The following is a 23,816-nucleotide window of genomic DNA, read 5'->3' on the forward strand; positions in this document are numbered from 1 at the left end:
CAAACGCTTCAGACGTTCTCACATGATGCAATGAACGCTTCGTAAAATGGAAGCTTGGAGACGCTTGCACCCCGACGGGACTGCAGGCATTCCTCACCCAGGCGGCCGCGGGGCCAGCCAGCACCCCGACTGGACATGATGAGCAGGCACTTCTCCTCTGCGGTCATATGCCTCCCAAACCACAACCCCGTCTAAGGAGAAAGCATCAGAGAAACCCACATGGAGGACCTTCTCTAAGAAACACCTCACTGGTGGTCCTCGAAACTGCCCAGGTCACAGAAGAACAGAAGAGACTGAGGTGACAGGACCGCTGAACGCGATGGGGTGTGCTGGGCAGGGCCCTGGGACAGAGAGGGCGTTGGGCAAGGAGTGAGGCTGAACAGTCGCAGTGCGAGTTAACACAATGCACCAGGGCCAGTTCCGGGAGGACAGACTGGCAGCGCCGACCCGACGATGCAAACAGGCCCGTCGACAGCCCTGTGTGCAGGGCTGCCGAGGAGCCCAGAGCCTGCGCCTCTGAACCATCAAACTCCTGGAGCAGAAAACTGCCCAGGGCTGCTTTCTTCTGAATATCATGTCAGAGAAGAGGAACACCGGAAACAGATTCTAAGCAATTCCATTGCAGAAGAAAGGAAACCCCTCTGAGTGAGCCTGTGTCGAATCCCCACCGGTGACCCTCCCTGTCACCCTCACCCAGTTGACCTGGGCACCTTCCTGTCCACGGAGTCCTTCCCTTGTCCCCAGCTCACAAAGTTTAAAGCCAAGGAATCCACAAAATGCTCCCACATCAACTGTGAAGACCCGAGAGGCAGTGATGCCCAAGCCCCAGTCAGGCAGAGGCACCCGATTCCGGAGGCCCACCCCGCTGCACAGCCCTGTCCAGCCCTCCGGTGCCCACTCTGCTCGAGCCGGCATCACGGAGAGGACGAGTGCAAGTGTACCTTAATCTACACGGCTCTGTAAAAAAAACATCTGTTCTTGGTGACACATAAATGTGCCAACTAAATTAGAAAAGGGATACCCCCTAAGGTCTAAAGCAGCTCCAGCAGAGCCGTGGGGACTCGAGGCCGAGTGCGCTCTGCTCTGCAGCCACCTGCTCCACCTGGCACGGGCGGCCCAGGGCAGAGCCCGATAAACCTGCAGGCTCCGGGCTTCGGGGCAGAGCGTTCAGGCCTCTGGTCCTACCTGCCTGCGAGTGCTCGCGTTCACTAGTTTTGCTGTTTTCTGGCTCACCTCGTCTCACCCTTCACACTCCCCCAAACTGAAGGAAGTCAGCTTTACAGGAGCTTTACAGGAGGCAGGGAGGTGCTTGATAAAGAGTACAAACCCATTTCAAGTTGAAGCAAACAGCAACCAGTACATGGGGGTTCCAAACTGCTTAAGCCTCACCACAAATATCTAGAAATTAAACCACACTTGTTGGATTCTTCTGTGAAGGCTTCAGTCTAAAGCACATCATTGTTATTGGTCTTTCAGACCATTTAAAAACCCAAAAATTGCTAGTAAAAAAAGTAACACGAAGTCCCCGTGAGCTATGCTTACTATGAGGTTTAAATACATAATAATGTACAGATTAGAACATAAGGCATCTTACTTCCCAAAACAGGAGCGGGACCTAGACAACCACACGTCATCCATTCAAAGGACCCACTGCTTCCAGTGGAGAAGTCACTTCTACAGATGTTCTCTCCGCTTTGTCTTACACAGAGCAAGCCTGCCCGCTGAACACTACTGCGCCGCACTCGGGGCTTCTGCTGCTCTGCTCCACGTAGCTTCCTTCTTCCTGCCCGCCCTTCTCCCGTGCGCACACGCCCGCACCCACGGGGGACCCCCGGCCTCAGCTGCCTGCTGGGTATCCCAGTCACTCTCCTCCCAGCACCTCGAGTCCCTCGTGCCCAAACACAGCTCCTCCCATCAGCCCCTTCTCTCTGCGTCCCCCGTCTCTGCAACGACGCTGCCATCCCCCCAGTTACCGAGTTGAGGATCTGGTTCCCCACTTCCCAAGCCCCCGAGCAGCCACGGGGACGGGTCCGCGCCTGCTCGCTGGGCTTCCTCCCCGCCCCCCTTCCAAGACACCCCTTGGTCTGGTGGCCCAACCTCACCTGCACCCCAACCTTGAGACACAATGGACTCGCAGCTCCAGACTCACTCTGATTCTTTCACCCGAAAGCCCTGTTTTAAACACGACGGCCATTTGTTCTAATTATACTTATTACTCAAAGCCCACCCAAAGCTACCAGTGGAGCTTTGGGCAAGCTCGAGCCACAGGAGAAACAGTCTCCCCCTTCCCACACGTGCCTCTAGGGGGTCTCTCTGTGCGTCTGACATCTTTCTGTGAGACTCAAATGCCTTGAGATTCACTCGTGCTCACAGGGGACGACACAGCCTCATGGAAGAGCACCCACTGGAGCCGCTAGAGTCCCACGCACACACGAGACTCCACCTTCCTTCTGCAGGCAAAGCGAGAACACCCACCACAGGGGGCCTTTCCGGATTAAAAGGGGGAGCAGCTGGCCCAGTGCTGTCCAGCTAGGCCATTACTCTTCATGCTGGAAATCCAGCTGAGTGTTAACATGGCATCTTGCACATACAGACGCTAAATATTTACTAAATAAAAGAAAATACGTCAGTGAGAAGTACCATTCTGATTTGCATAAGTTTGAAGTTTATGCCAGAAAAGAATCACCAAGAAAGTTATGGCACAGACTGATTTAATTCTGAGGGCCAAAAATAAGGGAAGCTCCGACCACAATGTGTCAAAAGTGGCAGTGGGTCCTGACACACAGCTGTGGTCACACAGATCCAGCAAAGCCACAGCCCACAGAGCAGGAGCCAGTCCAGAGCAGAAAGCGCCGGGCAGGGCCCGCGTGCGGTGAGGCGCTCCCGGCCCGGCTGTCCCCAGCGCAGGCGCGCGCGCTCTCAGACTACAGTCCAACCGGCTTCCGCGTCCCTGGACACAAAGGGCCTCGACTCCACCAAGCTCGCTGTACTCCTCTCAATAATCAGGAGACGCCTCCCGATACAAAACTCTCTCTGACAGACAAACAGGAGTATTTTCCCCTCCTCATCTCAATAAAACCTGAAAAAGATCACTTTCACATACAGAAGTCATGTTTTATGATAAAGAACTTCATTAAAGATGCTTACCGGGTTGTACATCAGAGTCTCATAGTAAACGGCCTTCAGAGTTACATCCAGGAGGTTACTGAGTTATTGGGAAAAGGCCCAGCGTCCTCACTTCCAATTAAAGCAGATCGGCCCCAGCATTATTAGAACGTCAGTCTCAAGGTCCCTTCATAGTCAATTCAGAGACAGCAATTTTTTAGAAGACTAATAAAAGTTGAGTATACAGAACTCCATAACTTTAAAAAGTTCTCCAAACCAGCAAATGTGTACCGATCGATATATTTTGAGTCATTGCAATCCAGATCATCTTAAAAGGTCTGCAAAATTTGGAAAAACAAAGACAGATTTTTAGATCAAGTGACCAGGCTGAACTACAGAAGACAAAACCTAAGTGACCCAAGAGGAAGCTACATGGTTCAAATGATCCAAGAGAATCAGGGTCTAAAACTACGAGATGCACCATCAGTTTGGAGGCAGAGTCTCAGCAGGAAGAATTACGCAAGGAAACTGGATGAGGCCCAGGGAAGGGCTGTGTGCTGCCAGAGGGGTGGGCTGGACCTCGCCCAGCAACCTGTCCTGGGAGCAGAGTCCACACCCCCAAGAGCAGCTGGCACACAGGAAGCCTGGCCGCACAGCACCGCCTTCTGCTGCTGGTCTGCTCCGGAAGAGGAAATCAGAGGAAGGGGAAGCAGCTTAGGGCACCGACACACAGCTGAGGATGTGTGCTGAGTCTGTGAGCATGCGCCAGAAGACATACACAGACCTACTTTAAAGGGCGGGGGGCAATGTTCACATTTCTGTGAGAACTACAGGAGGGGTGCTTACTACCAAGGGTCCACCAAATCAGGAGCCCTCTGAAAATGCACACGAACTCGTGAGCTTACGCACTAGGGAGAGGTCATGGACACCATCGGATTCTCCTACGGCTGTGGAATTTTGAGAGACCGATAAGCATGTAGGCTGACTTGATTTGTTCAACTACGATTTCTCATACATGCTGAAGAGCTTAGTACAGCCGTTTACAAAATGTGGTCCAAGGACCCTTAGGAATTCCTGCAGCCCTTTTGAAACTTGTTTCATAGCAACACTGCCTTTTTAGCTGGGGTGGTATTTGCACTCGTGATGCAAAGGTGATGGCCCAATTTGCTTAAGAACCTTCACGATGAACCACTCATTAATGAATTATTAATTTCATTAAATACCAAGCCTTTCCGTACTTGTCTTTTTCATATTCTATGTAACAAAATGTGAAATGTACATGAAGCATTTCTGCTGTGTACCAAATAACAGCTGTCTCCAGCAAAAGCATTTTTATATGGAAGAATGACTGACATACAACCTCTACAAATGAGGGTATTTGGCAGAGTGTTTAGGGAAAATGAACAAAATGAGACTGCCACTTCAAGGAAAACACCTGTCCTTATTTACTGACCTTTGGCCACGACGTGCAGCATGCGGAACCTTAGTTCCCCAACGAGGGATCAAACCCAGGCCCTCAAGCACCGGAAGCTCAGAGTCCTAACCACTGGACCGCCAGGGAAGTCCCAGCACCTGACCTGTTTTATTGCCAACGCTAAAAGTCAAGCATTTGGTCAAATATTAGAATTCTGGAGAACGCCATGAGCAGATAGCTTTTGATGGCTTAAAGGCTCTTCTGATGAGACTGGTGGCAACAGAAACAAAAGTAACAAAATAAAATACATCAGCATCTGGAAGACGGAAATAACTGAGCAAACCACAGTTGACCAACTGCCAACGCACAATGCTGCAAAATCCAACACAGGTGAAAGGTCCAGTTACAGTGCAAGAAAGACCAGTGGGTCGAATACAGCTGAGAAGAAACACGTGTGACCCAATGGAGGACGCACACTGCCAGTGACCATCACCACATGACCATTTGTTGGGTTTCAGTGTCATATCAAATAAAACCTCCAAAATTATATCAAAAAGCTATTGAAGGGACTTCCCTGGCCATCCAGTGGTTAGGACTCGGCGCTTTCACTGCCGGTGCCTGGGTTCAACCCCTGGTCAGGGAACTAGGGTCCCGCAAGCTGCGCGGTGAGGCCCCCAAAAAATAAAGCTATTCAAATATTCTTCCCTATTCCAACTACATTTTTTGGGGGGGGGTATACTTTAACCAAAGCAACATATGACAGTTTTTCATTTTGCAAAGTACAGTGATTTAGAGTAACATGCAGTGGGTTTACTCCTCCTACTTTTAAATGAAATTAGTAAATAAGCATTTTATTGACAGATGCCCCTATACAGACAGAAGTTTTCTGGGCCCCTCCGTGTTTACAACGTGAGGAGTTCCTGAGATGACAGGGCCCAGGAACATGGGCGTGCAGGAGAGACAGCTACTCCAGGCCCCCGCTCTATCACAGACCCCGCCAAGACCTCACCCATGACAAGACCCTTTATTCCGTGTGCCCCACTCCCTGGATCCCACCATGATCACCGTCAACTAGATGAGAAGAGAGAAAAGATGAACAGATACAAATCTGAGCGTTTCTCTCAAAGAAGCACTGGCTTTCTGTCTGTCTCCCTGGTGGCAGCCGACGCCCAGAGCCGCGTGGTCCCACAGCAGGAGCACAGAGGAGACTGGAGCAGGGGGGAGGGCCCGGCCCGCCTGGTGGGCCTGTCTGTCCATTCAGCTCCACTGGAGACTCGTGGAGGCCAGCAGAGAGTGCCCGCCGGCTGCGGGACGCGGACACCGACACGCGGGGCCCACGCGCCCCGGGCTGGGGCATGACTGGGACTTGGTCCTTTTTGCTCGGCAAGAGTAAGATGCACTATTCCAGATTTTACAGCAATCTTTTGTAGACCCTGACCCAGTACTATCCTCTGAATGTCAAGATGAAAAGGATCCAAAATCATGTCATTTACAGATGGGGAAGTGAAGGCCTAGCGGTGAGGCTGCAGCACAGGGGTGAACAGACCGGGTCCAGGTCCAAGCAGCCCCCAAGCTGGCCACCAGAACCTCCGGGCGGGGCTCTGCTTCAGAACGTGGCTCGGGGCCCTGAGCGTCAATCCCACTGCTGAGTCCAGGGGCAGAGCTCACTCTCAAAAATGCAGGGTGTGGGCTGCATTTGGAGAACTTGGCGGCATTCTGAAATAGCTACAGACCCCATGACACTCTACGTGTTTTAAGCCCAGGTTAAGAATTACTGGTCTTGTCTCTGAAAGGAAAATTAAGTGGTGTGGGCAAAGGCACATTGGCTGGACGGGCACACAGACTTCCCAAGGAGCCCAGCGAGGGCCTTGCACCGCCTCTGGACTGGGGTGCACACCCTCGGACCCCAGGAGACCACAGCCCGAGGCCATCCTTCTCCCTGCCGCCCATCACCAACTCCGCAGAGTGTCACCGCTGTGGGGATGGTTTCCACGCGAAGTGTTTCAGGTGCTCCCTGAACAGAAGGCTGCATCGTTCTGGAGCAACGTCCTGCACAGTCCAGGGCTCTCGGAACTGGGGGACAACACGGCACAAGCATCCGGGCGGCAACACCCCCTCTTCCAGGCAATTCACAGAGAGGTCAGAGGTCAGCAGCTGGCTTTGTTTACTGTCTACTTCCCATCAGAGAAGACCAGAGAGACAATTAAAAGTGATCCAAGATGCCCTTCAGTAGGTGAATGGATAAATAAACTGTGGGACATCCAGACGATGGACTATTATTCAGCGCTAAAAAAAAAAAGAGAAATGAGCTATCAAGCCATGAAAAGACACGGAGGCACCTTAAATGCACATTCCTACGTGAAAGGAGCCCATGTGAGAAGGCGGGACGAGCCCGACCCCATGATATTCTGGAAAAGGCAAAACTGTGGACACAGTGAAGAGAGGGAAGGGTGAACAGGTGGAGGGAGAGGGTTTCAGGGCAGTGAGACGAGTCTGTGTGAGGCTGTGATGGCAGAGACGCATCATCACACACTCGTCCAAACCCACAGGACCGACAGCACCGAGAGGGAAGCAGAATGCAGACCGTGGACTCCGGGTGACACCGTGTCTGTGCGGGTTCACTGCTTTCAATAGATCAACCACTTCGCCGGGCTGGGTGGGTGGGGGTGGAGTGTATATGGGAAATCTCTGTACCCTGCTGCTTGATTCTGCTGTGAGCCTAAACCTGATCTAAAAACTAAAGTCTGCTTAATAAAAAAGGTGACTGAACTGCCACAAGCTCGCCATGCTGGGCCGGGAGGCTCCCAGGGACAGAGCGCCTGGTTTATGTAACAAAGGCGGCCGCATCAGGCTGGGCCGCGGGCCGCCAGCCCCCAGCCCAGCCTCCCGCCTCCTGAGGCCCCTCCCACCTCACCTGCTCCCCACGCAGTCCCCAGGCCCCGCTCAGCAGGACCCCCAGCCGCGTGAGGGCGGACAGTGTGCAAGGGGACAAGGCCCCTTTTCCAGGAAGCGTGAAAATCGCAACTTCATCAAGCACGTTATATACACTGCTCTCTAGACCATGTAGTCACTGAAAGTCACAGTTTGAAGTTTCACGTCATCGGAAGTTAATGCTAGGTTTTAAAGTGCAGAACACGAAAGTTTATATACAATCTGATCCCTGTTTTGTGAAATGTAACATATTCACAATTTTTAATTTGTATGTTTATCTTTGAGGGATAGGATTACACGTGATTTTTATTTTATTCTTTATATTTAACTTTATTTACTGGTAAGTGCTATTATCAAAATTGTGTCCCCCAAAAAAAAGGTTATTTTGGGATCGTAACCCCCAAGTACCTCAGAATGCGGCCTTATCTGGAAACAGGGTCTTTGCGGATGTTGTCGGGATCATCAGGGTGGGTCCTCACCCAGTACGACTGGTGCCCTTATAAAAAGGGGAAATTTGGACACAGACACAGACACGCACACGTGAAGATGGAAGCAGAGAAGGGGGTGACGCTTCCGCGAGCCACAGAACATCAGAGGCGCCAGCCAATGCAGCAGCTGGGAGAGGCCTGGGGCAGATTCTCCCTCAGCCCCGGCAGGGACCAGCCCGGCCGGCACCTCGGTCTCGGACTTCTGGCCTCCGGGGCTGTGGAGGAGTCTGTCTCTGGTCTGAGGCCCCCGCTCTGTGGGTTTGTTACGGCCGCCCCAGCAAACTGACACACTGAGTTTTGGTTAATGTGTACGAACTACTTGAATCATGGGAGCCCTAACTTTTCTCTAAGACACCGAATAGCATTAACTCTTAGAATAAAGAAAAGATTTCTACACTTCACTGCACTAAGAAACTACCCTTTCAACAAAAGAGAGCAACGTCGTGTACAATCATGTTCGGCGACCTACACTTTACTTTCATCCACTCTTTGTAGAAAAGGTAGGGGGGTTCTCTTGTTGACAGTAGTTTCCCTGCAACCTCAGAGTGCGACACAGCCCGAGAGCGAGGCTGCTGTCAACTGACAGGCAGGTGTGTGCAGGGGAGTGTGTCAGCTGTTTGGTGAAAAGACAGAGCTCATTACTGGGAGCAGTTCTGCTCCCACAAACCCCAAGTCCTCCTTCTGCCCCCGACTCCACCCACCCCCAACCTCCCAACAGTAGCCAAAAACTTATTTGTTGTTGTAAACGCATAACAACTGGGAACAGCCTGAGCAAAGGCCAAACCCGGCACATGAGAAAGGAGCCTCGAGAGCTGAGATGAGGCCAAGGGCGGCCCAGACGGCGCCCCTGGAGAGGGATGGGAGCGGCGTCAGGGAAGGGGGAGGCCCACTGAGGGTCCTGCTCGCTCCCCACTAAACCCCCAGCAACTCTCAGCTGAGCCTCTGTGACTGGGCACCGGCCGAGAAGACCCCCGACGGCCGTGAACGGGCACCTGAAGGGGGGGACCTGCCCCTCAGGCCACGCGGATCCCTGCGTGGCACATGCTCAAGGGCCATCATCCTCCCAGGTCAAGCACCTCGAGGCAACCCCACGCTGAGAGGCGGAGCCCTCACCCCTTCCGCATCAGACCGCAGACAGGAAAAATGTCTGCCGGGCCAGCTCAGCCCACCACCTGGCCGGTCTCGGAGCCTGTCCGTCCTGCCATATCTAACAGCACATGGCCTCTGGGACCTAGCATGCGCTCCGCCAGGCTGACCCCGTGCCCACGGGTGTGGTCCCTCCCCGCAGCCTCCCACGCAAACGTTAATAGTCACAAAACACTACGCTGTCCTCCTAGTGTCCTGCAGAAACCACAGCCTCAGCTCAAAGGGTCTGGGTGACAGGGAAGCGAATGGCAGCAGCCCTGAGCCGCTGAGCCTCAGTCCGGGGTGGTCCCCGCACCCTTCCCTGGGGAGCGCGTCCAGAGAACGAAAGCCAAGCCAGCGCCCCTCTCCCAACCTGGCGGGGCTGTCCTAGGACCCAAGACTCTGTGCAGCCCTGTGGAGATGCACTCCTCAAAGCGCAGCCCAGCAACAGCCGCCCCGTGCTCGCACCGCCAACGCCTGCCCACGGGCCCACTGGGAGGGGGAACCGAAGTCGTGAGCCACCGAGTGGAAACCACACACCATAAACACAGTTTGTTGTTTTAAATAAAACCGAAATCGAACTTCCAAAAAGAAACATCTCACAGTCTCTCCTCTCCACACACCAGCCCAGGGTCACGGTTAAGACCACAGCCCGAGGCCACTGTCACAGGCTCTCGGGCACGACCACCCACCGGTAGGCCTGGTGAGGCTGCTGGGAAAAACGCTCTCATTTAATACTTCTCTATGGCTATTTCTAAATGAGTTTCAGAGAAGTTCTTCCCGCCAGAATCTGTGCTCTCTAGTAACTTTCACTAGCTTATGACAGGTGCCCTACTTAAGTAATAAGGGGAAGAGAAAATATTTTGTAGCACACACTTGCAAAACAGCCCTTGGCAGGAGCCTGTCCTCACGCAGTGACTTTCCAAGCAGCTTCCCGAGTACAGACTTGATTACGTCCAAGGCCAGGCTGCCCTGAGTTCCTTATCAGGAAATGCACTACTGGAATTCCAGAGAGTCCTCAGGACCCACACAGAGCCCGCACCCAGGGCTCAAATTCCTCACATGATCTCCCAGGACTCTTCGACGCACAGGATGCACCACAGTGAACCTCAACGGATCTCCAGCAAAACTTCAGCCAGACAGTCACCAAGGTCCTGACGCCAGTCATGCACTTTGCTTCCCGTTTCCTGACTCTCAAGCACAGGAGGGGTGAACGCCGTGAGCAGGACACCCTTCAAGACCAGGTGCTCTGGACTGCAGCTCCCGCGTGATGGGCTCCAGGCTCACACGTTCGTGCCCACTCTGAGCACCAAGCAGAAATGTCCCCAGGCTACACACACGTCACACTGGTACTCCCTGCAGGGAGGGGCCCCAGTCCAGAAGGCCCAGGCCACGGGCACTTGCAGGTGGTCCTGGAGAAGTGAAGGTTCGCAGTGCCCAGAAGAAGCCGAGGGGCTAAGGTGCCACATGAGCCATGGTAAGAGGACAGCTGCAGAGACGGAGACAGATGCGCCCCGGCGCGGGGGGCCTGGCGGACAGAACAGACAAGGAGAGCAGGCGCGGAGTCCCCAGGCGGAGAGTCTGCCTGGATGGAGAAGAAGGACAGAGCCTTCCTTGAAGACAGGCCTCCACGTCTCTCGGAGCTCCCTGGGAGACCAGCAAGCCTGCCCGCCAGCCACAGCCCCACTCCCGCCCCAACCCCAAGGGCGGCAGTGTCCACCTCGCCAGCGTCTGGGCCACCGGGCAGCACGAGAGCACCAAGCCCATATCCTTTGCGCATACTATACAACTCCATCTTCCGCCGAGCTGACAACTTATCAGGTCACAAACGAGGGCACCAACAGCGGCGTGGGAGTTGTGGCTGTCCTTTCCCGGCCACCCCAGCAGGGCTCCCCGGCACTGCCCCACTGCCAAGGCGCCGGGCCTCACACACTGGTGGCCAAGCAGCCCCGAGTGGTCACCAGCTGGCAAGCCTCCACTGGCCACCTCCTCCGGGGGATGCAGGCCCCACGACTCCTCTGAGGCCACTGCCCTCGGGACACAGACCGCAGTTCACGTAAGTCTCAGGAAAAAGTGTGAAAGGGTCGAGAGTGAACAGAACAGCAACTTCTTCCTTGGACAAGAAAAGGACAAGGATGTCAGGTGCGAGGAATCTAGAAAACAGGCTCTGCTGTCGACCTAGAGCAGTGGACCCAGTCCTGTCTGTACTGTGCCCAGGCCTCGCCCTGCACCCGGCACAGTTCAAGCACATGACCTCTGCCCCGGAGCCGAGCACTGGGTGATGGCCGGAGGCGACCCCCCACCCCACCCCACACACGCCAGTGCCACACATACACCCCGCCGCACACAGTCCACCATAAACCCACACTCACTCCCCCACCCACCACACACCCCCATACCCCCTGCAGCACAATCATGGTACGAGTGTAAATGGGGCCCAGGGAGTGCCATCGCCCAGAGGTGATACACCAGCACGCCACTTCATTCACTTCCTGCCCCCTTCCTCAAGTCAGACGCCAGCACAGGGATCTCCTGCCTTAGTGTAAGAAGGACCCCAGGACGTACTCAGTCTGCCGCTGATCAGCTATGGAACCTGGAAAACCCTACTATTCAACATCTTCGAGGCCTAGAATCTTTTAATAAAAATGTGGAAAATGCCACCTACTTTCTTGCGTTTCATAGGGGAAGAAAAAGAATGTAAGTGAAAGTATGTGGAGAGCCTGTGCCTCTCGTGCCTCTCACAGACCTTCAGGGTTCCTGGAAGATGCAACCCAGCAGCCAGTTCCCGAGTGGGATCCCTCCCGCGTGGCCCGGGGCAGCGTGGGCCCCAGGGCTTGCCGGCAGGAAGGCAGGGAAGGCAGTGCACACGCGCCTCCCGTCTCAGCCCCGTGCCCACTCCCTGCTTCTGTCCACACAGAGGCCCTGGGGCGGGAGCCCGGAGCACAGGGCAGGAAGGAAGGGAATAAGAATGCGGTCTTGGGGGGAATCGCATGGCACTTCAGGTTTCTGACTTTGTGGACCTTTTGTGAATGGGCAGTTTGCTTATTGGAAGAAAGAAACCCCGGGGCCCTCATCCACCTCAGAGGGCGTTGTCACACGTGAAGACAGGGGCCACCCAGAGACCCTCTGCACAGAGACCTAGAAGAGCAGCCGTCACTAGATGAAGAGTGCCTGAGAGACGTCCTGCGGGGCAGGGTTAAAAGAAGAGGCTCAAACACAAAGAAAAGGGATTTTTAAAGAAAAGTGAGGTGTTAGCTTAAGGAGGTTAGATGAGCTTACACACCTGATTATAGCTTTTCCCATAAAAAATGCTCAAAAGAGGGTTGAGCATTCCCAGCTGTACCACCCCAGGTTTGGCTGCAAACCTTTGTCCTACCCCCGACCCATCTATCTCCATGGGCCTCAAGCCCAAAGACTGTCTCTGAGATGCTAGTGTGAGACTGGGCTGCAATAAAGCCCAACTGCACAGGCTCCAGCACCCAACTCACACACACTCTGCCAGAGACCCCCTCCCCCAAACACGGGGGCGGGGCCTCACCATCCAACTTCTGCAGCCCGTGCGGCTCCTCCATAAGTCACCACTCTGCCCAAGATGAAAATATTCAAAAGAACAGGAAAATTCAAAATCTAAAAAAATCGTTGTTCAAAAAATTAACAAGCACAGGGACTTCCCTGGTGGCACAGCGGTTAAGAATCCACCTGGCAAAAGCAGGGGACACGGATTCAAGCCCTGCTCCGGGAAGATCCCACATGCCACGGGGCAACTAAGCCCGTGAGCCATGGCCGCTGAGCCTGCGCTCTAGGGCCCGCGAGTCACAACTACTGAGCCCGCGCGCTCTAGAGCCCGTGCTCCGCAACAAGAGAAGCCACCACAATGAGAAGCCCGCGCACCGCAATGAAGAGCAGCCCCCGCTCGCCGCAACTAGAGAAAGCCCACGCGCAGCAACGAAGACCCAACGCAGCCAAATAAATTAATTTTTTAAAAAATCACAAGAACAAATTTTCAACAGAGGTCGACCACAACCAGGAGATGGAGAAAAAGAAGACGTGTGAAGGGTGTGCTGGGATCAGAAGGTGGGGCCTCAAGCCAGATGCAGATGCGCTGCCCACGCAGTTCCGGGCCCCACCCCCACAAACACCCAGGATCCAGACGGCAGCCCTGGCGGCCCTGGTCTTCATGTGTGACAACGCCCTCTGAGGTGGATGAGGGCCCTGGGGCTTCTTTCTTCCAATAAGCAAACAACAAAGTCAGAAACGGTAAGTGTCATGCGATTCCCCAAGACCCCATTCTTGTTCCCTTCCTTCCTCCCCTGTCCTCCGGGCTCCCACCCCAGGGCCTCTGCGTGGACAAAAACAGGGAGTGGGCACGGGGCTGAGACGGGAGGTGCGTGTGCACTGCCTTCCCTGCCTTCCTGCCGGCAAGTCCTGGGGCCCACGCTGCCCCGGGCCACGGCCGTGTACACATCCAGGGCCATGGGAGCAGACTCTGCCCCGCCCTGGGCAGGGACCAGACCGCTGCTCTGCTCCCCTTTCAAACTCGCTACCCTGGCCACAGCCCTCAGCTCCATCTGCAGGGTTCCCCACACAGCTTGAAAGAGCCTCAGTGGCAACCACGAGATGGTGCAGACGACCCTGCGGGACCAAACACCGCATCCTCACTCTCAGAACACAGTACTGCAAACCTCACCGGAAACCTCACTATCACCCTTCTTTTTTTGGCACTAAGAATACCCCAATCCCTATTCCCAACGGGCAACACAAATAATGATCAAGGTACGTATTCTATGATATACACACAGTACTATATATAAAAGAGATAACTAATAAGGACCTACCGTATAGCACCAGGAGCTCTACTCAGTACTCTGTAATGACCTATACGGAAATAGAATCTAAAAAAGAATGGATATGTATAACTGATTCACTTTGCTGTACAGCAGAAACTAACACAACATTGTAAATCAACTATACTCCAATAAAAATTAATTAAAAAAAAAAAAGGTACCTAACCTAGAGTGCACAAGGCCAAGCCATGAGGGTGCCTCCCCGATTCTGTCCGGGTCGACCCCACAGAACAGCCCACCGGCCCACAGCCCTGCATCGCCTTTCCCCTGCCTTCTTCTTCCCCCCACCAAGATCCAAGTGGGCTGCACAGGAACCCCCCCGCAGCAAACATCCGTAACTGCACAGAGCTCTCGTCCCCTGAGGCCCAGCAAGGAACAGCAGGAGGGAAGGCGGGATTTCAGGTTGGTCCAGCAGTCAAGTTCAGCTCACTTTTAACAACCTGTGGAGCTCTACTCTGAGCCAGATACAGGCAAATCTCTTCACCCTCAAATATAAAACTTGGAGGAAATCCCTTTAGCCAGCTTTTAAAATTTGAAGGTGTTAAAAATAAAATGGGGATGGGCTTCCCTGGTGGCACAGTCATTAAGAATCCGCCTGCCAATAGAGGGGACATGGGTTCGAGCCCTGGTCTGGGAAGATCCCACATGCCGCGGAGCAACTAAGCCCATGCGCCACACCTACTGAGCCTGCGCTCTAGAGCCCGTGAGCCACAAGTACTGAAGCCCGTGTGCCTAGAGCCTGTGCTCTGCAACAAGAGAAGCCACCGCAATGAGAAGCCCACACACTGCAACGAATAGTAGTCCCCGCTCGCCACAACTAGAGAAAAGCCCTTGTGCAGCAATGAAGACCCAACGCAGCCAAAAATGAATAAATAAATAAATATTTTAAAAAATAAAATGGGGGTTCCCTGGTGGTCTAGTGGTTAGGATTTGGCACTTTCACTGCCGTGGCCCAGGTTCAAGCCCTGGTCCAGGAACTGAGATTCCGCAAGCCTTCGTGGTGTAGGCAGAAAAATAAAAACATAAAATATAAGTTAAAAAAATAAAATGAACACTGGCTCCATGAGAATCCCTGTAGCTAACGATGGAGGGAAAACAATGGCAGTATTATAGGCAACAAATGAGGTGCTACAAACAGCCGACAAACCCTTCCAGTCGCAAGCAGAATCTCCACATGCCTTCCTGCCCAGCACAGCTGAGGTACCAGAGCCCAGAGGCCAGTTCAGCTAGAAACGTCCAGAGGGAAAGGAGCTGGGGCACAGCCTGGGCTCAGACCGTCCCTTCTGCTCTGCCCTGCCTATTTTCCAAACCCTGTTCTTGGGCATGTGCACTCTCCAGGCAACTCCCATGTCCTGGAATAAAAGGACCCAAGTCCTACTGACCAACAAGGGCTGTGGTAGGGAGAGCGAGAGCTTTCTGGGGAGGTGTGTGAACACAACCGCCAACTTTTATATGAACAAAAAGCATGCGTTTAATGAAATCTAATTTAAATGACATCTAATATTCCATACTTTGCATGTATTTTAAGGGAGCCGAGACAATGAATTTTCCCCAGAACTCTAAAATTACAATAAAAATTTACTATACTCAAAAATCCGGAATACATGTTTTATTGGTGTAATTAGCTAGACATATTTCTTAGAGAAAGAAGCAAAAGTGTGCTTTGTTACCTATTTTTAAATCCTGACAAATATCCTTGTTAAAAAGGCAAATGTATCATTCGCATTAGTATCTACAAGCTTCTTACCACCTGCAAATCCAACCCAGCCTTCCGCCCTGCAGCCAAGGCACAAGACGGTAGCCACCCCCCCAGCCACGTGTGCTGTGACTGTGAAGTGCCACAGTCACTAGTGGCCGACCACTAGCTGGGTGGTGGCAGGGTCAGCAAATTGCCACTCCTGCCATGTGAGGGGCACGGAGAGACCTGCCCAGAAGAGCTGCATCACCAGACGGCAACACATTCCCCGTCACGAGGGGCCCCAGGCACAGGACGTCCTCCCCCACGCCCCCAGCCCGCATCTGGACAGCAGGTGGCGGGGGACTTGGTTCTGCCGCTGACAAGACCTGCAGTTCTCGTGCTCACAGCTCCACAGTGAGCACAGCCTGCTCCGGGCGCCAGGATGCCACAGACAGGGCGTGTCACTGCTCTGCACACCCCAGCAAGTCAAAAGTGATCACTGTGCAGTAACTGTAATGTAACATTTACATCTGCGCGTCACTATACCGTAACTTACTACATAAGCTTTATATACTACACACCAACTGTACTTCAATTTTAGAAAGTGACCACTTTTCTATTTTTTATGAAGGTGTTCAATTAGAAACATAAACCATTAGATCCAAGCCTCCATTCAGATAGACACACTGCCTTTATTACTCTAACAGCCACTTCCAGAAGCCACTCTGTTTTTGGAAACATCACTCAGAACTCCTGTCCACAGGAAGCAACGGTACCACCCTGCGCTGCCCTGGGGTCCCTGCTGCTGACAACCCTCGGCGGCAGCAGCCACACCCTCACCGAACCCTGGCGGAACGCGTGCCATCGAGAGCCATTTAAGGCTCACCTCTCCCCCGACCCTTGCGCTTTACCAAGAAAGATGTTAACACAGCGAGAATTACACCAGCCATCAGGTGAAACTAGTGTTTTACGCTAGAGAAAGGAAAGCAAAGAATAAATCTATTTTAAAGCTTCTATTTTCATTGAGCTTTACCTCCATAAACAGTGTCACTTAAGCTCTCGGGAAATCTTTCAGATGAGTACGGCCATCACCGCCTCACAGGGCAGGGGAGCCGAGGCCCAGCAGTACCTGGGCCCACGTCCAGAGCTGGCATAGGCCCGCCCCCTCCCGGACCCTGGAGCCACAACCACACCTGGATCACCTTAGGGCAGGGCCGAGAGCACAGCAGTGTGCCCTGAAGGATATTTAACAAGCCCACCTCTGTCAGAAAAAGTGATCTCAGATGTGATCTAAATGCTTCATATTCTACCTTACGTGGTCAAAATGAAAATTAAAAATAACGAACGGGGCTTCCCTGGTGGCGCAGTGGTTGAGAGCCCGCCTGCCGATGCAGGGGACACGGGTTCGTGCCCCGGTCCGGGAAGATCCCACATGCCGCGGAGCGGCTGGGCCCGTGAGCCATGGCCGCTGAGCCTGCGCATCCGGAGCCTGTGCTCCGCAACGGGAGAGGCCGCAACAGTGAGAGGGCCGCGTACCGCAAAAAAAAATAAAATAAAATAATGAATGATATAAATAACAATGAACAATTATTAGAGAGCCTGCAAAATTATTCTGTTTTTCTATTTGTGCCTTCTGATGCCAGCAAAGGTCATGGATCATAGACCCCGGCACCTGTGCCCACACACGCAGGCCCCGGACCCGGGAGGGGCCCCCCTGGTGATCAAAGTAGCACCTTTATCTCTATTCCTTCCATACACTGTGGATGTTTTAAAGACAATTACAATCAATATTAACTGAATATTTATGGTTCACAAAAGTGATAAACGGCATTAGACACCGTGGATTACTGCCATGGGACTTAGCGTCAAACAGCCAGCCCTTCACGTCAGGAAACTTGGCGAACGTTAGCGCCCCTACTGCTCACAATCCACCAGAACTGGGCCAGCCCCAGGTCTCTCAGCAGAGCTGCGGATAACTTGTTTCCCTGTAAGCAGCGATCACCAAATGCTTGTTAATAACCTAATTGAAGCAGCATCTTCTTTTTCCTCGTTATAAATTAAGGCCAATGTTACCATTTCCAAACAAAGGCCAGGCTCGAGCCTGCAGTATGGGTGGGCCCGGCGCCGCCCCTCCACGCCCAGCTCACCCCCTGCTGGGCTGAGTCTCTCAATGGCTGCCCCACAGCCCGCGACAGCCAAGCTGAATGCATGGGCTCATCCTGGAAGACGGCCGTGGGAGCGCTCCCAACATGCTACAGGGCCCACCACGGCCCCTCACCACCACACCCCACTGGCCGGGCTGGCTTCTTTCTAATCCCAGACCACCCTGCAGACTAAGATCTTTCCATCATACCTCACCCCCATTTCCAAGGAAACGCTTCCTCAAGTCAAAGAGTCCAGCCAGGTGCATTTCAAAGTGGCCGGATACAATGACGGCGGAGATAGAGGACGGGGTCTGTGAGATTAAGCAGCAGGAAAGGTTTCTTTCCTGTCTGCTAGAAACAACACAAAATAGAAAATACACTTTGGCACTGTTTGCTTTAAAACACTAATACCTGGCCACGGTAGGAAACATGCAAAGGAGCCAAGCGTTTTCTTTCCAACGTGTCCCAGGGGAGGAGGGCTCTGTCCTAGAGCCAGGAGTGCCAGTCGGGCCCCAGGCCGCAGGAGGGCGGCTGCCTCTCCGGGCACAGCCGTGCTAGGAATTCCCGGCGGGAGGCAAGGCTCAGGGCAAATGAGCCAGGAGCCCACTCCACACCCACCAACCACACACGCTGGCCTCGGACTTCAGGAAAACCACGTGTGGCTACCAGCTGGCCCACACACGGGACACAGAGCAGAGCACAGCCAGGCAGCCTGCCTCCCCAGAGGAGGAGGGACAGTTCTCAGATGGTGTGTGTGCAACACGCCCAGAGCACAAAACAGGCACCGCAAGCAGGTCCTACAGGCTCCAGACCACTTGGGGACTGAGCCAGTAAGACAACAGAAGTTGACAAGAAACCAACTTCTGTCACAGACCAGGCTGCCAACCTGTCTTAATTTGTCCAGAGAACGCCTCTCGCTGGGACACCACACAGCTCACCACCGCCCTGAAGCACCCTCAGTTAAGTGAAATCCAGGACCCAGAACACTTAGCCAAAGCTCTATCAAGCTCAAGAAAACCAATGTGAAGACGTAAGAAATATTTTGATACTTCTTTTTACAAACCAATGAAAATAACACAAACTGATGAGAGAGGCAATACGATAAAATATTTACCGAGTCCATCGCTAAAAGCCGAGGTTGATGGCTGTAAATTAAATCCAACACAGGCGTGTCCCAGAGCAGCACTGAGGGTATTCTGAAAGAAGAGAGTAAAGTTAGCTCATGTAAATAATAATTTCTACTCAGTTCATTTTATAATGTCAGCCTCTCTCCATCTGGACCACACTACAACCTTCCTTTACTTCACGGAACTCCAGACAAGCAAGAGGTTTTTAGGATGTCTGGCTGGCTGCTTTGGGCTGTAAAGGGAGAGGACGCCAGGAGAGGCACTCACACCTGGTGGTTTGTGGGAGGACGCTACCCAGGTGGAAGTCTCTGTTCTTGATCATGGTTCCTGGACGGCAGTGCCCAGAAAGGCCCAGTTAAGGAAAGAACACTCCGATGGGCCGGTCATTCTCCCCAGAGAAGGGGCTTGAGGACTGGGGCCCTGGAAGGGCCGTCCACAGACTTTCACCTTACTTGGAGTTTGACAGTAAACCTTTGTCGAAGTTATGCATTTGCATCTTCTACGGACCCCCGTCACACTCAGTAAAATGTGAACTCTCCTTTTGGCTCCCAAAGCCCCGACGGCTGGCCCGTCCGCCTTGCTCCGCCTGGAGGCCCTCTCCCAGCCTCAAGCTGTGCTCCTGCGGCACCCAGATGGGCCCGGTCCCGGCCACCCTGTATCCTCTCCACTCCTCTCTCTATCCACCTAGGGATCCATCCTCAAAGGCAAAGGACCGTAACTCAGACCACATAAGCTTCCTGGGATCCCAGGCCGGAGACATGCCTCCAGCGTCCACAGCAGGAGAAACCAGAGGTTTGGGGCGGCCCCACAAGGGCTGGCACACTTCGTCAACATGATGACTAAGAGATATCGTCTGGGGGTGGCAGCACACGGGGCCTCGTGGGCAGGCCAGCCATGGGCAAACAACCCCGTTACTCATGAGTAAGCTGCAGCTACACGTATCAACATCAGCGAATCTCAAAAACCGTAACAGTGAGTGAGAAAAGATCTCAGAGGAATATATTGAATATATGTGTCTTTCAAAAGTACGTGAAACTTAATATATTCGATTTACTACATCTACAGTAAAAATCTATGAAAAGGGACTTCCCTGGTGGCGCAGTGGTTCAGAATCCGCCTGCCAACGCAGGGGACACGGGTTCGAGCCCTGGTCCGGGAAGATCCCACATGCCGCAGAGCAACTAAGCCCATGCGCCACAGCTACTGAGCCTGCGCTCTAGAGCCCGCGAGCCACAACTACTGAAGCCCGCGAGCTAAAGCCCACGCTCCCAGCGAGAAGCCACCGCAATGAGAAGCCCGCGCACCACAACAAAGAGCAGTCCCCGCTCGCTGCGACCAGAGGAAGCCCGCACAGCAACGAAGACGTAACGCGGCCAAAAAGAAATAAAACTAAATCTTAAAAAAAAAATCAATGAAAAGCAAATAGTCATAAACTTCAAAGTAATGGCTCCTCTTGGAAGTCGGGGTGGGATGGATACCAACCAGGAAGCACACCCGAAGTCTAAGCAATACTGCTCAAGCTAGGCAGGCCAGGGCCCAGGGCCTGGAGAGCTGGTTCTCACATTTACACCGTGAGTCTTCCCGGGTCCAGCAGCGACCTCGTCCCCTCTGCTGCCCTGACAAGGACTGGAGAGGAAGATGAGAGGACCGTGCCCGCTCCCGGGACTGTGTAACTGGGCACCCTTCCATTTTGTCATTAATTGAAATAATTTATTTCCATCATTCAAAACTAGGAGTTTAAAGGTACAGAGACAACTAAAAACATCTTTTCATCCATCAAACATTTTTACATCAAAATGTAGCAATTTCAACCCTTTGAAAGTAAACCCAAAGTACAGTATCAAAAGAAAAGCAAATGGCACAATCTTCCAGAATCATTATAAAAAGAAGAGCTTTTATTGAAAAGCCTCTCCAAAGACCTCCATGTCCGAAATCAAATCAACCAATCAAGTAAGCCTGCGGCCTGGCCACGTGAACACAGTGACGCTGCAGGGTCCTGAAGAGAACTGGCATCCTCGAAGAGAACTGAGATCCCAAGAACCAAACAACCAGCATTATTCCATTCACACCTACTGTTCCACAATCCCATCAAGCTCACTCCCACCTCCAAACGCACCAGCCGTGCAGCATCAGGACCGGACACGCACCGGCACACAGGAGACAAGCGCAGCTGCCAGGACACAGTGCTTATGGAGAGCAGATTTCCAAGGTCTGCACTCGGTTTCCAAAAGATCTAAGTGGTTTCCCGACCTGTGCTTACAGATGTGTATGTGTGTTTTGCAAAGATGGGTTTAGATTTTTCTGTCCTTATGTTGCTGGTACAGGACTTTTTGAAGCTGACATTATTAACCTCAAGGACTAGAAAAGCAGCTTCCAATCACCACACCTTGGTTTTACTGAAAAGCAACAAGTCACTAAGCTTTTCAATTTTCCTATAAAGACAGTGACGGAACAACACAGAGTTTATGATGAATGTCTACACTCGGAATGCAACAAATAATACAACTACTATTCAGTTTTGAAGGAAACTTGAGTTTCTCAAACGCAGCACAACTTACCACCTGGAGCCACATCATCCTCTGCTGTCCTGGACACCGCGGGGTGCTGAGTATCCCGGCCTCTGCCCACTGCATGCCGGGAGCACCTCCTCAAGCTGTGACAGCTAGAACATGTCCAGACACTGTCCCAAGTCCCCTGAAGGGCAAAATCACATGGGTAGAGAACCAGTGCTCTACTGGGCCCAAGTTAAGTGAGGTTAAAAAATAATAAATTTTCAAGTTGTCTGAGGTCATGCAGGGAATTAAAAGCCAGTTGGAAACAAAATCCAGGGCTTCTAAATTCTAGTCTAAAGGTCTTTTCATTTTAAGAGAAAATACTTAGTAATTGACTCAATTATTCCTAGAAGACAACACAAATTAAGAGCCTCTAAAATATTTGTACCTTGTGACAGAGTAATCCCATTTCTGGGGAATGCACATTGAAGAAATATCCTAAAATATGAAAAAAGCTTCGTGTTGGACACACGTTCACATCAGAACCAACACCACAACTATAAACAAGCCACATATTCACAAGGAAACACAGCAGACTACACTTTACTGTCAGAGCGACAGCATTCAAAGAGCACGTTCCCAGCCCAGAAGTAGAGACCAGTGGGGACAGAGTGCAGACGCAGACCCCGGCAACATGAAGCCAGTGTCAACCATGGCTAAGCCCATGCGACACAACTACTGAGCCTGCGCTCTAGAGCCCACGAGCCACAACTACTGAGCCCACGTGCCACAACTACTGAAGCCCGTGCGCCTAGAGCCCGTGCTCCGCAACAAGAGAAGCCACTGCAATGAGAAGCCCACACACCGCAATGAAGATTAGCCCCGGTGCAGCAACGAAGACCCAACGCAGCCAAAAATAAATTTATTTTTTAAAAGACCCAATGCCGCCCAATTAATTAATTAATTAATTTTTCAAAGGCCTGTGACCGCTAATCGCAGTTTCCGTTCAGCATGAGATGAGCACTAGACACTTGCGATCAGTCCCACGGAAAGCACGGTCCCCTCGGCTGGCCCACACTCTGGGTTTTAAAGCACCGAGCACCGCCCTGGCCTCCTTGGCCGCCCTCCTGTGCCGCCTTTCCAGAGGCCCCAGATGCCGGGAATCCCAAGTAGCCAAAGCCTGGTCTTGCTGCTCTGGCCTCAGCCGGAGGTCTGAAGACACAGACCAGTTTTCCAACCCCAAGCTCCCAGGGACCACAACGCTCCCTGGCAGAAGTTGGAGTGTGGATGCGAGTGACAGCGGAGCCCCGTGTGGGCAGATGCTCCACACACACCGTGGACAGAACCAGCGCCAGGACACCAAGGTGCTGGAGGGTGGTCATACCCACAGGGCGGCGGGGCTGAGTCCACATCTGCCTTCCCTTCCCTGCTCCCCAGAGACAGCAGCCGCGGGCTCCTGTGGTAACGCTCCAGGTCAAGGGGCACGGGGCTGGGTGCAGGCGGCCAGCGCAGAGCTCAGCCTTCCAGAGCAGGAACTTCTGCCGTAGTTCGGACACTGGCACGGAGGAGGCAGGATGTGTCTTGAGGGCTGTGCACAGACCAGCTAGGTCCACACACCCACACACCCAGCAGAGCGCAGGGCGCCTCTGGGTACTGGACTGCGTTGTCAGAGACCGCCATTTTGGTACGTCAGAAATGGTCCAGTAACTTCCACAGAATGTTCATAGCAGTTTTATTCATAATTCCCCAAAACTGGAATTAGCACAGATGTCCTGCAACAGGTGAATGGTAAACAAACTGTGGTCTGCGGGGAACAACACTCAGAAACACAAAGGAAAGAAAGTTGTTACCGGTGTGGCAACAGCTCTGATGGATCTCAAGGGGCTTGTACTGAGCCAACCCCAAAAGGTTACATTCATGATTCCATTCCCATGACGTTCTCAGAGACAAAATTTTAGAAATCGAGGACAGATTGGTGGTTGCCAGGGTTAAGGACAAGGGTGAGGCGATGAAGCAGAAGGGAAGTGGGTGTGATTATGAAAAAGCAAACAGGACGGTGTCTGGTGGGGATAGCGGATACAGGGACCTAGGTGTGACGGAGACGCACAGAACTGCGCGCGCACGGTACAAGGAAGGCCCGCCTGAATGAGATTAAGACTCACCGGCTGTGTCCACGTCAACACTCTGGCTGTGACATTATACTACAACTTGCCAAAATGTTCCCATCGCAAGAAACTAGGCAAAGCAGCCAAGGGGTCTCTCTGTATTAGTTCTTACAACTGCATGTGAATCTACAATGATCTCGATTAAAAAAAAAGTCTCATATTAACAATTTCATACTGTTTGGCCTAACCTCATCTCTGAGGCCCTGTGAAGGTGCACAGCCTCACCAAGGTCACCCCGAATGGGGGGCCAGGTCTCAGACCCAGGCTGACTCCAGAGCCCACACTCAACCACCGCCTCCCTGA

The 23,816-nt window shown here is 52.8% G+C and overlaps 1 protein-coding gene across 5 annotated transcripts in view; it reads right to left on the reverse strand.

Annotated features, from left to right (window-relative positions):
* Window positions 1–18,925, reverse strand: part of ANKRD11 (ankyrin repeat domain 11) — a 100,617-nt gene extending 81,692 nt beyond the window's left edge. For 4 of the 5 annotated variants that reach the window (XM_024735523.1, XM_024735527.1, XM_024735525.1 and 1 more), the window contains exon 1: window positions 18,844–18,925. The gene's annotated coding sequence lies outside the window, so the exon portion shown is untranslated. Of the gene's footprint in view, window positions 1–3,147; window positions 3,444–5,584; window positions 6,806–18,843 lie in introns of all 5 variants that reach the window. The other variant, XM_024735524.1, reaches the window with a different exon arrangement.
* Between the last annotated feature and the right edge of the window lie 4,891 nt (window positions 18,926–23,816).

This window comes from Neophocaena asiaeorientalis, unplaced genomic scaffold, assembly GCF_003031525.2.
Source record: "Neophocaena asiaeorientalis asiaeorientalis breed wild unplaced genomic scaffold, Neophocaena_asiaeorientalis_V1.1 scaffold40, whole genome shotgun sequence".
Lineage (NCBI taxonomy): Eukaryota > Metazoa > Chordata > Mammalia > Artiodactyla > Phocoenidae > Neophocaena > Neophocaena asiaeorientalis.